We start from the raw sequence: 15,352 nt of genomic DNA, 5'->3' as shown, positions 1-15,352 counted from the left end.
CACTGCCACTTGCCTGCTGTGTGACTTCGGACAAATCACTTCTCTATACCTCGGTTTCAAATGGGGATGGATACCAGTTCTCCCTCCTACTTTGACTGGGAGCCACCGTGAGGGCCAGGGACTGGATTTGACCTGATTATCTTGTAGCTACTCCAGAGCTTAATACAGTGCTTGGCACATAGTAAGTGTTTAACAGATTCTGCAAGTATTATTATTCAGTGACCAAGACAGTGGTGAGGCTGGGAAAGATGGTGTGGATGAGATGACGGTGTTGGCGGCTTTGATGAAGACACTATCATATATTCCTGAAATGGGGCTTCACCCACCTTTGCTCCCGCGTGTCAGATTCAGACCTAGGGAGAATTGCCCAAGGGATTTCGGGGAGACTATTCCTGCTATTTGAACTAAAACGGGATAGTTTTCTGCCCTTCTACTGGATTATTTTGGTCAGACTGTTCGGAGGACAGATATTTAGTGAAGAGATGGAAAGGGCTGTTTAACTTCAGTTTGATTCCAGGGCAGGTGGGAGAGCATGTCTGCTTGGGGTCAGAGGTGGCAGGGCCCTGAGCCTCAGCTAGACAACAAGCCCAGAGCAGGGACCGTGGGGCAAGCGGAGTGACAGCCCAACTGGCTTTCCAGGATTTCCGCAGGAGGCAGCAGCATCTGGAAGAACAATCTAGCCCTCAGAGCCGGGTGGGCAGGGTTCGAATTCTGCCCCAGCTACGGCCCTACCGTGTGCCCTCCCAACCTCTCTGGGCTCCAGTTTGCCTACTTGGAAAAACAGGAGGACCACATAATTATCCTTATCTCAAGGGGATGTTATGAGGACAAAATAAGATAATGTCTGTGAACGTGCCGGATAAACGCAAGGTATCATTATATTTCATGGGGGAGGTGTCACTTCTGTGAAATACAGTCCTGTAGTTATGACAAACCGGGGAGTTATTATTGTAGTGAACAAAGGAATCTGTCGGGGCTGCGTGTGGACACAATATATTATTAGCCCAGATCCTGAGCTGCTGCCACCACCCGGTCTCCCGGATGAGCGGACACGACCCTGCCCCGGCCTCTGTCCGGGTACCTTCTTCTACGGCTGCCGGACCTCCCGACCCCTGCAGTGGGGAGCCAGACGTGGGGGGACTGGAGCCGGGCTGGGGGAACCAGGCAGAGGGAGTCGGGCCGTGTTCCCGGACCCCAAGAAAGAAAGCATGGTGGGAAGTCCGCGTGCCTTCCCCGGGGAGAGAAGGGCTTGGGCCCGTGAGAAGAGTCCCAAGCGCCTGCAGTGTGGACGCTCAAGGCCCCGCACGGGGCTGGGTGGAACATCAGCCAACTGCAAAGAAAACCAAATCAGCCTCCCCCTGACAGGCATGGGCAGCAGCCTCACCATGGACAGGAAAGGCCACAGACCCTCCCCTGTCTGTCTCTGGCCGATTGGATTCCAGCCGCAGCCTGCCTTAGGCCGGTGGCCTCCGGAGGCCAGCTCCCCATGTGGGACTGGGTAAGGGACTGGGGGCTGGCCTGCTGGAGAACAGGGAGATGAGGTCAGACCATCAGAGGGAGATGTCACCACCCAGGCCAACCGACCAACCGGAACCCCAGACCGTTCCAAATGTCCAGAACGTCAAGACCACCCAGATTGCCCAGACCGCCCAGATGAACAGACTGCTCACACTGCCCAGACTGCCCAGATCACCCAGACTGCTCTGAGTGTCGAAACCTCTCAGACCATCCAGACCATCCAGATCACCTGAATTTCCTAGATAATCCAGACCTCTTAAACTGTCTAGGCCACCAGGACCATCCATTCATTCATTCATTCAATTGTATTTACTGAGCACTTACTACGTGCAGAGCACTGTACTAAGTGCTTGGGAAAGTACAAAATAACAATAAACAGACACGTTCCCTGCCCACCACGAGCTTACAGTCTGAGAAGCATCATGGCCCAGTGAATAGAGGATGGGACTGGAGGTCAGAAGGTTTGGGGTTCTAACCTCATCTCTGCCACTTGTCGGCTCTGTGACCTTGGGCAAGTCACTTCACTTCTCTGGGCCTCAGTTACCTCCTCTGGAAAATGGGGATTGAGACTGTGAACCCCATATGTGATAGGGACTGTGTCTAACCTGATTTGCTTGTAACCATCCCAGCGCTTAGTACAATGCCTGGAAGATAGTAAGTGCTTAACAAATACCACAACTCCTTCTTCTTCTTCTTATTATTATTAAAGGGGGAGGCTGACATTATTACAAATAAATAGAGACTGTCCAGAATCCCTGGATCGCTCAGACCACACCCATCATCCAGACTACCCAGACTGCCTAGACCGCTCAGACTGCCCAGAATACTTGGGCTCCCCTGACTGCTCAGATCACCCAGACCATCCAGGGGCCTATTTCAGCATCTGGCTGTAGCTGCCTTTTCTTGTCCCCAACCTACAGGAATGCAGCTATGTGCTCACAAAATTACATATGTACCCAAGCACACACACATACACAACCATCTAAATACATATACACATATATACAAATGTATGCACATGCACCTATTTCCACAAAAGTGAGCACATGGACACATGCAAGTACACAGAAGCACACATATGCATCTAAATCCCATACACTCACCCATGCACACATGCAAACACGTGTGCAAGCATGCACCTATGAAAATGCATATGCACATACACATGCATACAGCTAAACACATGCCCACATATGCACACATCCCTTGAGCGTGTGCATGTGCACACACACACACACACACAAAGGTACACCCAAGGCAGCCACTGCAGCATCACTATTGCCTCCCCCATCCCTTCAGCTCTGCCCAGGAGGACCAACGACAGAGGAAACCCGAGTTCAAACCCCACTGGCTGGGGGTCCCTTTGAGGACCCCCCCAGTTCTCTTGCTCTCCTGATTCTCTGCAGCTGCACACACTTCTCCCCGCCCGACAGTTACAGCAAGCCCAAACTGACAGCCCTTCAGGGGCTGCCGAAGAAATCCAGCATTAATTAAGTCATTGCTGGACTGTAATTTCCTTGAGAAGTAAAAATTCTCACACAAGAAAAGGTTACAGAGACCTTTTCTGTGTCAGAATTACCATGCCGCATGAATATTAATGCTCTTAATGAAGACAACCTTTTTTCCTCAGGAATGTTCTGGAGCAGGTGCCAAGCCCAAAGCCTCCCAATGGCCATGGGAATGGAGGGAGAATGGAGCAATGTCCACTCGATGAGGTTTGTCTGTAAAATCAACAACTTCCAACTGATCACCTCCCCTCCTGGCCATCAGTGGGCGGAAAGGGGAAAGTGGCTTTGAGGCCACTTTGCGGGCAGTACAGGGGCGAGGGTAGTGCCCGGGCAGGGAGCTGGGTGGGAGGGAGCCAGAGCCATGCTTGGACCCCGGGTAGCCCTAAGAAGGTCTTGGGCCTAGGACTTCCGGAGTGGAGCCCCGTCTGGCCATAGGGAACAGAAAAAAATAAGTGCAAAGCAGCGTGGCCTAGTGGAAGGAACCCAGGCCAGGGAGTCAGAAGACGTATGTTCTAATTCCTGGCTCCATCACTTGTCTGCTGTGTGACCTTGGGCAAGTCGTTTTACCTCTCTGGGCCTCAGTTACCTCATTTGTAAAATGGGGATTATGATTGTGAGCCCTATGAAGGACAGGGACTATGTCCTATCCAATTATCTTATATCTACCCCAGCACTTAGTACAGTCCCTAGCACATAGTAAGTGCTTAACAAATACCATTCCCCAAGCAAGCTGGGTAACAAAGCTTTCACTTACCACATCCTGAGGAAACATACCCTGAGACAGAAATCTGGTCCCTAGTTAAAAAAACTAGCCCCTGTATCCTGACGCACTGGTCACTTCCTTTCCAAGCCCTTGGTGACTGCCTCCATCCTTAACTTCCATCTTGGAAATAGGAGGGTGGGCTCACCTACTGGAGGCATTCCCACAAGAAGAGCCATCTGGTAGTGTGGGCTGGTGAGGAAGAGCCACGGTCAGTCGGTGATGGGGAAGACAGGAAGGAGACTCACTCTCCTCTTCCCTGGCTACACAATCCAGGCCCAAACCAGCCTCTCTGCAGCCTCTCTGCAGCCTCTCCTCCCTCCGGATCCAGGAGGGCTCCCGGGAGCCACTCTGAGCCGACTTGGCACTTGAAATCCCTTCCCCAAGAACTGCTCCGAAATCCAGCCCTCTCCTCACCGGGACAGGCAGAAGAAACTCAAAACTTGGGAGGCGTTATCTGCTGATGCCCAGGATTTATAAGTAATAACCCTGCACCAACTGCCCGCCCCATAAAATTACATTTTTAACGTTCTGGTCCTGGTGCTATTTACAAGCCATTTATACTTTTCTTCAGGAGTCGGTTGGTATATCACCCCCAGTGACCTTCACGGGAAATCACAGCGCGAGAGAGCACGAGGTAGTTTATTCTCCTCGTTGGAATGATTTCCAAACCTCCCTGCAGTGCTGGCTCTCCAGCCTCCAATGCTCCTGCTCCCAACTCCCGCTCCTGCTCCCAACTCCAGCTCCAGTGCCCGGTTCCCAGCTCCCAGCTCCCGCTCCAGTGCCCAACTCCCAGCTCCCAGCTCCAGCTCCAAGCTCCAAGCTCCAACCTCCCAGCTGCTCTTTGGATGGTTTGAATCAAACCTGGGGCCAATACCACTAAAGCTTCTGGCCTAAGCTGAGCCGTGAGGGACAATGAGGCAGTTCCACAGTTTCAGTTGCTTCCTCCTAAGTATTTCCCCACAGCATCTCCCAACAGTGGCCAGAGCTCAAGCTGGGCCCAGGGAAGCACGATGCGATGGAGGGTGTGCAGTGGTCTGGTGAGCCTGATCATTAGAGACCATTATTAACCTGGGCCATTTCAGCTGGAAAACACATTTTCTTTCTCCCAGGAGTGGACTTGGGGCCAATATTTTCCCACAGTGACCCCTCCAGTGGACAGTGGCTGGCGGAGGCCGAGGATTTAAGCTCAAGAAGCTGTTCCTCTCCAATCCTCATCTTGGCCTCGTGAGTTCCCAAGGGGTCAGAGGTCGAACTCCTCCATCACCTCATTCTTCCGCTTTCAGCTGCACGTTTCCCACCCAGCGACTTTCCCAAGCTCGGGACTTCATTAAGCACTTGGTGCCCCCAAGCAGATGCATCCTTTCCAGGGGCTGACCCGGCCACTCCAACACAACCATTCCACCATCGCTGGGCCGGTGGGACCCCCCACTCAATACAGCTCAGGCTACTTTGATTCCTGGCCAGTCGAGGAGCCGGACAGAACCCGTCACTGGAGCCGACTCCAACTCCAGCCACCCTCTGGCAGGCACGACGCAACCAGCCAGGGGAAGGCGGAGATGCAGAATGAAGCGCCATTCCTTGACATGAAATCAAGGTTCCTCATTGGCATCTCGTGTCAGTTTCCAGCTTCTGATTGTCATCGCGAGGCCGGGACGCTGCTCATAGACGCAGCTCTCACCTGCCCTTCTTGAGCTCCATCTGTTCGATGTCTCTGATGCTGGCATTTCACTTCTCTTCCTGTCCTGACAACAAGGCAGTTGAGAAACTTCTCACAGAAGCGCCCACCCAACACCCGCCCACCGCCCACCTGCCCGCTGGGGGTGCTGACAGCAGCCCGGAGTTCTTTTGTACGTATCCCCGAACGTCCTCCGCTGTCTAAACACATTCTTGTTCACATATTCTCTTAGACACCTTCCCAGGCTCTTCTTCCTCTCTAGAAATAACATTCCATTAGCCTGGAAGCTCCTTGAGTGGGCAGTGGGGAGGTGTGGTGGTGGGGGGGAGGTCGGGGGGGAGAGTTTCACCTCTCTCGTACTGTCCCAAGCACTTAGATCGATGTTTGGTACCCAGGAGGGCTTCAGTACCAGTTATAGTAGAGGTGGCAGTGATAGTATTTTCTGGCCATCCGTTGAATGGAATGAACGCTATGACTCCCTTGGGTAAGTGCAGTGGTATGGCTACCCGAGGCTGATGCGGCCCGGTGCCCCTGCAGGGGCCTCCAGATCTGTTTCAACAACAGGGGTGTTGGGCAGCAGGGTTGGCAGCTCAGCTGCAACCAGAAATGAGCCTGGAGCCAGGGGACTGTGAGGTTGTCTCCCCCCACCCTTACAAACCTGCATGGAGCTCGTCTGGGTAACGACATCATCATTTTCTGGGATAATAATAATAATAATTGTGGTATTTGGTAAACACTGACTTTGTTCCAGGCATTGTACTAAGAGCTGGGGTGGACACAAGCAAATAGAGTTTGACACAGTCCCCGTCGTCGCAGGTGGGGCTCACAGTCTCAATCCTCATTACAGATAAGGTAACAGAGGCACAGAGAAGTGAAGGGAATTGCCCCAAGTCACACAGCAAAGTGGTAGAGCCAGAATCAGAACCCTTGGCCTTCTAACTCCCAGGCCCAAGCTCTATCCATTAAAGCCATTGGATGGTCAGTCTTGTCATTTCTGGTGGCTCTGTTTTCCAAAGTCACTATTCTAGGTGTCTAACCCCTCTCAGACTGTGGGCCTGGATGGCACAGGGTGGAACAGGGGGGGACAGCCAGCTCCAGTGCTGAGTCTGGTGCAGGGCTGCAGTAAGGGCCTAGCCAATCTCATCTGAGTCGCTGGCCGGGGAGGGAGGGGGGTTGGGATCGGGGCGGGGCCGGGGGGGAGATAGGCGGCCGAGAAGAGGGGAGGGGGAGCCCTGGGGGTCAGGGCCAGTTCGCCCGGCAGAGGGAGGGAGCCTCAGTCAGGAGCAGAATAAAGAGGAAGTGTTGACAGCAGGAAGGACTTTCTTCAGAGCAATTTGTGTTGGAGTGTGAGTGCTTGTGGGAGCCTGAGAAGTGTTGGGATGTGGCAGAGAAGGGAAGGGGATTTCAAGGGAGCTGGTCAGTCACCTTTCTGCCCTAGGGACCCTCCCCAGGGATCATTCACAGGGACCCTCTCCAGGACCCCCTCCCAAGGGACCCTCCTCTGAAATAAATCTCCAGGGACCCTCCCCTGAGCCCCTTCCCTTAGGGATCCTCTACAGAGATCATCCCCAGGGACCCTCTTTTGAGTGGCCCCACATAGGGCCCCGCCGCAGGGATCTCTCATCAGGGTGGTGCCGGGCTTCTCTCCACTGGGCCTCCCTGAATGTATCTGGGGAAGACTCTGGTTGCTCCCTCGGGAACCCGGGCAAAGAGGATGAGAGCTCAGGAGCGTCTCTCTGAGTGAAATTTGGTAAGGGCAGCTGGGCCATGACATCCCTCCCACAGCCTAATCGGCCACGGGTGACTTGGCTGCTCCCAGCTGCATCCGTGGAGGTTTTCTGATTTTCTCAACTCTGCCCTGTGATGTCTGTCTGCCAGTCCCTTTGTTCACATATCTGAAAACAACCTCAGGGGCCCCCTGCTCTTCAGTGAACCACCAAAGGCTCTTCTCCAAACAAGTCGTCTCTAGCCTCGGTAGCTGCAATTTCTCCAGGCCTTCATGCAAGGAGTGGCTACTCATTGCTCAGAAACCACCTCCGTGACCTTACAGCCGTTCCTCACTGCAACTCTGACCCCTTGCCGAGTTCCTCCCCGCTGCCCTGACCTCTGGTCTGTCCCTCACTGCCTCCCTGACCCTATGACCATCCCTCATCACCAACCTGACCCCCCGAACCCTGTTCCTCCCCACTGCCCTGAACCCTTGTCTGTGCCTCACCACCTCCCTGACCCCATATCTGTTCCTCACTGCCACCTTGCCCCCTGACCCTTTAACCTTTGCCTCCCCGCCATCCTGACCCCTTCTCTGACTCTCCACTGCGTTCACGGTCCTTGATCAACAGTTTCAGACCTCTGTAGGTTGTTAGTGGTAAAGGGAGAGATGCCAGATTTTAAAGGAAAACCCTGTCCCCAAATCTCCTCCAGGGAATTAGTATAGCTCTCTGAGCACTCAGTACAGTGCATTGTCCCCTCCCCACTCAATAAATATCATTGTAACTAAAGCTTCCCAGAATGCAATTCTGGTCCAGGTGTAAAAACAGTAAACCCAAGGGCCAGTGAGGAAATGGCCCCCTTCCCCTGGACAGGGTTTCCGGCCAGTTTCGGACGAAGTTCTCCAAGGGCCTGCTGAAACTCCAGGAACAACAAAGATTCCACCGATTTCTTTCTCTCACCCTCTGCACGAGGTGACCCAGGGCCTCCTGGAAAAGATAGTCGTCAAACAAGAGTGCTCAAGTCCATGGTGCACTTTCTGCCCACAGAATGATAATGATAATTAAGCTATTTGTAAGTAAGCACTTACTATGTGTCAAGCATTGTTCTAAGTGCTGAGATAGATACAAGTTAATCGGGTCAGACAGACTCCCTGTCCTATGTGGGGCTCATGGTCTAACTAGGAAGGAGAACAGGTATTGAATGGTTATTTTACAGTTGAGGAAGCTGAGGCTCAGAGAACTCTAGTGACTAGTCAGATGTCACACAGCAAGCAAGGAGCATAGCTGGAATTACAACCCAGGTTTTCTGACTTCCAGCCCCATCCTCTTTCCATTTGGCCACACTGCTTCCCTGAAGGCAACCAGTTCAGCTCTCTGCATGTAGAAGACACTCAGTACAGTGTTCTGGATACAGAAGGCACTCAGTATAGGAACTTACACCTCTCTCTATATATATGTGTAAATTTCTCTCTCTATGTCCCCCTCTATCTCTCTGGATCTCTATCTTTCTATCTCTCACTTCATACACTTATGTCCCATTCCCACACATACTCCTTTCCCTCTCCACCATCTCCCCTCTTCCTACACACATATTTACCCCATACGCACATTTAAAAAAACATTCCATGTGCATATCTCTAAATTGAAATGATATATTATGAATTATTTATTTATATTAATGACCGTCTCTCCATTTATATATGTTGGTATTTGTTAAGCGCTTACTATGTGACAAGCACCGTTCCAAGTGCTGGGGTAGATACAGGGTAATCAGGTTGTCCCACGTGAGGCTCACAGTTAATCCCCATTTTACAGATGAGGTAACTGAGGCACAGAGAAGTTAAGTGACTTGCCCACAGTCACACAGCTGACAAGTGGCAGAGCTGGGATTCGAACTCATGACTTCTGACTCCCAAGCCCGTGCTCTTTCCACTGAGCCATGCTGCTCCTTTAGACTGTAAGCTCATTATGGGTAGGGAATGTGTCTGTTAATTCTATTGTATCGTAGTCTCTCAAGTGCTTAGTACAGTGCTTGGGAGTAAGTTCTCAATAAGATTGATTGATACCCCAGTGAACACTTCAGTCCTGCAGAGCCAGGACACACATACACCCTGCAAACACACACACACACACACACACACACACACTCACAAGATTCTATGGCACACGACAGAGTCTAGCCCAAGCGAAGAGACGATTTGGACAGGAGCCCGGCTGGATTGAAAAGATGCGCGTTGTCATGCCGGGACGTTCGACATTAATAATTAAGCCCCGCGATCGCTACTTCAGGATATTCTTTGTTAAATATCTCCTGCAAAGGCAATGTGATTACATATGAATGATATCAATTTTCTACCAACAAAAAACCCACAGAAATAGGAATTGAATTACACTGTCCAATTTGCTGCAAAGTTCACTGTATGTGAAGAAATTAATCAAAGCTACCACCACCCATTTTTATGGGAACATAAAATGACGTGCACTTCCATTTTTAATAAAGACGCATAGCACTTTTATGAAGACCGACTAATAGCGTTTGTAATGAACTGAGAAGCTGCGGCCACATTAAAAAGGAAAATTTTGAGGTGCTGGTGGGTATTTACTGACTCTCTCCCTCCTTCAGGCGACGTTTCACTGAAATCTCTGTTGGCATCTGCCCACGCTTCGGGCCACCGGACATTTCAGGAAAGAGTCCTGAACGTATTCATCATCATAATGTTACAAGGGCTGTGGCACAGGCGCCCATTCCCCAGGTGGACAGAGGGTTGATCACCATTGCTGGGTGATCAGGGCTCCCGGCCTAGTTCACTCAATTCAGCTCTCTAGCAAAGCATGGAAGCTTCCAGTCGGAGCCGAAAGACCCAAAATGGCATTTCTCTGAAGTCCATACCCCAGCCTCAGGCTTCACCCCTGCTAACTCGAGCCCCCTTTCTGTTCTCGCCCCCATCATTGACAAGGAAAAGTCAGCATCTGACTGGATCTCTGGGTGGACTGAACCAGAACCAAAACTTTGAAGATCCATGAGGGTTTGGGATTTCTGGCTTCTCCCCCAAGACTTGGCAACCAGGGGCTAGAATCACCGTCTTTGCCAAAGGAAGTGGGGTGACCTTTCCAGTGATATTTTCCTCTGTTGGATGCCCCGGGAGTCTCTGCTCCAACACCCCTGGCTCTGGAGTATCTAGTCAGAGGAGAATCCCACCTGGATTTGGAAAGATGGAGAAGTGGAGGCTGGAGACCTCTGGGTGAGCTTTCCATATTTTAAAGGATGACTTTTCCCCTCTTGGTCCTCATTGATATATATTGAGCACTTACTAAGCACAGAGTACTGTACTGAGCGCTTAGAAGAGTATAAGACAACAGAGCTGTCACACTCTCCTCCTGCCCTTAAGGAGCCCTCTGGTAGCCTTTTCTTCTCTGCCCTTTTATCCGTGCAGGGTTTTTTGTTTGTTCTTCGTGTTACAAGGGAATAATTCTTCCCGGCCCTCTGCAATTGGGGGATCTGGAGACTGAGGGACCAGAAGGTCACCCAGCAACGTGTCAGGGGCTCAGTCTCCCCAGCCTGGAGGGTTCTGCTGTTCCCCAATTCCTGAGCCACTGCCTGCCCAGGGCCTGGAAAGGAAACAGCACTCTGGGCTACAGGAAGTGCTTTTGGTCTGGAGGAAGTCCTGCTTCCTCTTCCTTCCCCAGCCGGCTTATTGAAGAATTCTGAAGTGGGGGTGGAGGGGGTTGTCCACCACCACCCCTGCAGGGGTTCCTGGTTGGGGGGAAGGCATAGCAGACCCTCCCCCGCCTTTGTTTCAGAGCGATACGATATGATGTGATGTGATATGACAGGACGTGTCACAACTTTAGGGGAAAATAAAACCTTTTTTCTGAAACATCAAACTGTTGTTATCAATAGGAACAGCAACTGTTCCAGAATTTGTTTCAGAGCTGCCAAGAAAGGAACGCTTGTGGAAAAAAGGATTTTTCCCTGCTGTTTGCAAGGTGGGCACAAATGCAAGCCGTAGGAGGTTGACAACTTGACACATGTCTAATAAATCTAAAGCATAAAAAAGTCAACAATTCACTGTTCAAGAAAGCATTGCCACAATGAAAAGGCTATGCAAAGAAAGAATACCACTAAGAAAAATAGATTTCCTGAATTCTGAGTTAGCCACCCCGGTCCTCCTACGACCCCCACCTCACAGCAGGCCTCCCCTCTCCAAGGCAGAGAAGAGGGTCCTGCTCTCCTCTGCCACTCCCCAGCCTCCCCAGGGCCCGGGCTTGGCACCTGGGTATGGTCCGTGGCCGAGGCGGGCCAGTGTGGTCCAGCGAGCAGATGTTGGAAGCTCAGTGTGAGGGGAACAAAGGGTCGCAGGGCAAGGACCGTCCGCATGGCACCTGCTCTTCCACTCAGAGTGGGAAGGGGAGGGCTTTGATCTGACAAGCTGGTTCGGAATCAGAGAACTCGCAGGTCACAGTCATTGCCGGGCAGATCTGGCCACCGACAGCTCGGCGGCTACTGGCCAAGTGGTGGCAGCTGGGAAAACTTCACCTACTGCTCACCGGTGACACCCTACAGGTTGCTGGGGGCTGAGGGGCCTGAGGAACTTAGGAGGATGGGGAACTGGGTGAGGCGAGAGGGTTAGAGAGGCTGGGGACTGGTGCTGAGGGATCCGGGGGTGGAGGGGAGACTGGGGGGCTGAGGGATCCTGAGATGGAGGGGACCTAGGGGGCTGAGGGATTGGCAGGGGTAGAGGGGACATGGGGGGCTGACCCACAGGCAGCCAGAAGATCACCGGGTTCCAGGTGGCCCCTTCTCCCAGGCAATCCACCTGGGAAACTCCCTCCCAGAGTGGGCATCAGGAGGGCAAACCTGAACTGGCAGGATCCTCCTTTCTCATCTTGCAGGAGTAAGCACCCTAGCTGCCTGCTGGCCGGCCATCCAGCATCTCCACCTGATATGTTGCTAGGAGACTTAGGGGGCGGCAGGGGTTGGGGGGCGGGTGGGAGCCAAGAGAAACCTTTTGGATCTCAAATGTAGTTAACATAATGATAACTAATGCCTAACTTGATCCTAAATAAACAAATAACAATATTGCTAACCCATCCTAAGCCTGTTGTTGCTGTAATTTATAGTATGAGATCACCTACATTCCATGGAGCAGGGTGGCGGGGTTAGGATGGATCATCCAGAGGGTATTCATTCCTGTCTGAGACCGGGAATGGAGGAGAGGTTAGAACCTCATTTCCTCTCTGGAGGGGTTCCGATGAGATCCTGGTGAGATCCTAGTATGATCCTAGTCGGATCCTGGTGGGATCCTGGTGGGATCCTGGTGGGATCCTGCAGGGACCAAAGCTCCCCGGCAGGGCCCAGGACAGAGCTGTTGCCAAATTTTCCTCCTCCACTGCCACCTGCACCCATACCTCTGTGGCCCTGCTGCTAAAGTTTTTTCAAGCCTTTACTTGCATTTCTAATTCAGTTATCCTTCTGAAATTTATTCAAAGGATTTATGCTTATGAAATGATAATATAATGCTGCTTCTGTGCCAACGAGCTGCGGGCAAAGAAAATAATTTTCTTCAATTTACAGTTATGAGGCTGGAGGAAAATGATGCCTTCTTATCACCTCTTTCTCTTTGTGAGTCTCAGGATTTTTTTAAGTCTTCAGAAGGCAGGAGCTGATGATGAATTCTTAAGCAGATCACACTGATAATTGTATTTCAGAACTGTCAGCTCCATGAAGACTGTCCACCGAGGTGTCTCTGCTCACTTGAGCAGTGTGTGTCTCTTCCTCCCTCCCAGGAACTCAGCCCTCAGTAAAGCCCAAATCACCAGGGAGATTGTTAAATCTTCTGGAAGGATTATTAGATCGAAGGAAAATTTAGGGATGACACATTGTAACAATTAATCAGGAACTGTTGATGAAGTTAAGTCGGTTCTTTACCCCCAAACACACACAAACACACACATGCATGGACACACAGACACAGACACACACATACACACATATACACAAGTCTAATATTCAGTCCCTGTTCTGATTGTCAAACGACTCATTTGGCCAATCGATTTGATTAATGGATCTTTTGGAGTCCCCAAAAGTCCTAGTAATACAAATAAAAAAGAATCATAAATATTGAATAAGCGCTCGGCACGGTTAACCTTGACTACAATTTGGAACATTCTGGGGGAAACTCCTTGCTGGGGAAAATAAATTACTGTGAGGATTAAAAAGAAACAACAAATTGGGGATTTGGGAGAATGTCACTGCTCCAACCTTGTCACTCTGATTACTCTGCCGTGATTAATTAGTTTTGTTAGCTGGACAATCAGGTCAGGAAATGGCCCATTGGTACCTGGCCATGGCTACAGCTTAGTCACTGAGGGGCTGGGCAGCAGAGTGGGCAGGGGGGGCCTTGGCCAATGGCGCTGCTGTATCGATGCCCCTGGAATCCAGAATCGGTGGTATCGTGGCTGAGGTGTCCCCGAGTATGCCTGGGGTAAGTACTTGGGATTGATGGTATCATGGCCGAGGTGTCCCCGGGTATGTCTGGGGTAAGGACTTGGTGGGAGAGAGGGTTGGTTGCTAATGAGGGGCCAAAATCACCCCTTTAGCACCAACCTGATGTTTCAGCTGCCCCTGGTGCCCAGAAGTGAAACCACTGATGGTGAGATTCTATGCATGCTTGCAGATGGGGTTGGACAGACAGATGTGTAAGCGGTGGCCCACTTTACCCCATCAGGACCTGTCATCTGCCACCCTCTCTTCCAATCTGCCGCTGCCGCGCCTTTGCCACACTAATGTGTTTTTCATTTTCAGCTCCGTGGCTGGCTTTCAATCTGCCTCTCATCTCTGGATCATCGCAAAGCTTCCCCTCGAAGAGAGCAACCACAGTCCTGTCTGTTGTACACCAGACTGGCCGTCTGCTGCTCTGGTCTCCCAGAAGCCCATTACTCTAGTCTCCCAGCACCCTGCTGCCTTGATCTCCCAGCAGCACACTGCTCTGTCGCAGTATTTGCGATTGGGCTATCCTAGGTCCTAAACTTTTTATTCTGCCCTCCTGGCCTGCCTGTTCCCAATTTCAGAGCACTATACAGCAGCTGCTTGGTTGTCCTGCTGACATCCGTTCTTCTCACAAGTCACCCCCGCAGCGGCCCTGTATCCTGGTGGGCATTGTTTCTGGTTGCATTCCAAGATCATCAGTCAGTCAGTAGTATTTATTGAGCTCCTACTACGTGCAGAAAACTGTACTAAGCACTTGGGAGAGTACAATATAACAATATAACAGACACATTCCCTGCCCACAACAAGCCTACAGTCTAGAGGACTGTGAGATTGTGATAGTTCCAAGATCGTGGGGTAGCCATCCTCTCCTGCTAGTAACTGTCCAGTGGGGCTAATAGAAGACTGTGGAGAAACGGCTCCAGGAGCTGACTATAACAGCTGGGGCGGGGAGCGGGGGGTGGGGGGCAGAGCGGGGCTGCTCAGGTCTCACTGTTATGAGATTGGACACCCCCACAGTTCTACAGATCTTCAGATTGGCCTGAAGCCAGTCTCTAAATCTCAATTCCCATACAATCATTCAGTAATATTTAAAGAATGTTTACTGTGTGCAGAGCACTGTACTAAATACCTGGAAGAGTACAATAAAACAGAATTAGTTGACCCAGGCCCTGCCCACAACGTGCTTACAGTCTAGAGGGGGAGTTAGACATTAATATAAATGAACAAATTATGGACATATATATAAGTGCTTTGGGGCTGAGGATGGGATGAATAACAAGTGGATCAAAGGGTACAGAGCCAAGTGAATAGGCAACGCAGAAGGGAGAGGGAATTGGGGGAAAGGATGGTTGCTTGGGAAAGGCCTCTTGGGGAAGATGTGACCTAAATAAGATTTTAATGGTGGGGAGAGTGATGGTCTGGTGTATGTGGAGTGGGAGGGAGTTCCAGGGCAAGGAGGGAGGATGTGGGAAAGGGGTCAGTGGTGAGATAGGCGAGATGGAGGTACAGTGAGCAAGCTGGAACTAGAGGTGTGGTAGCATGGGCTGGGCTGTAGTAGATCAGTGAGGTGCTGTAGGAGGGTGGTAGCTGATTGAGGGGAGGGGAGAGGAAGGGAATCTTTCCCTGGGGGACGGGTCTTAAAGGAAAGAACAGGTGCTCGTCTGGCTCTGGGTTCAGCCATCCCCGCTC

The sequence above is a fragment of the Ornithorhynchus anatinus genome, chromosome X2 (genome assembly GCF_004115215.2).
Source record: "Ornithorhynchus anatinus isolate Pmale09 chromosome X2, mOrnAna1.pri.v4, whole genome shotgun sequence".
Lineage (NCBI taxonomy): Eukaryota > Metazoa > Chordata > Mammalia > Monotremata > Ornithorhynchidae > Ornithorhynchus > Ornithorhynchus anatinus.
This window is presented reverse-complemented; position numbering follows the sequence as displayed.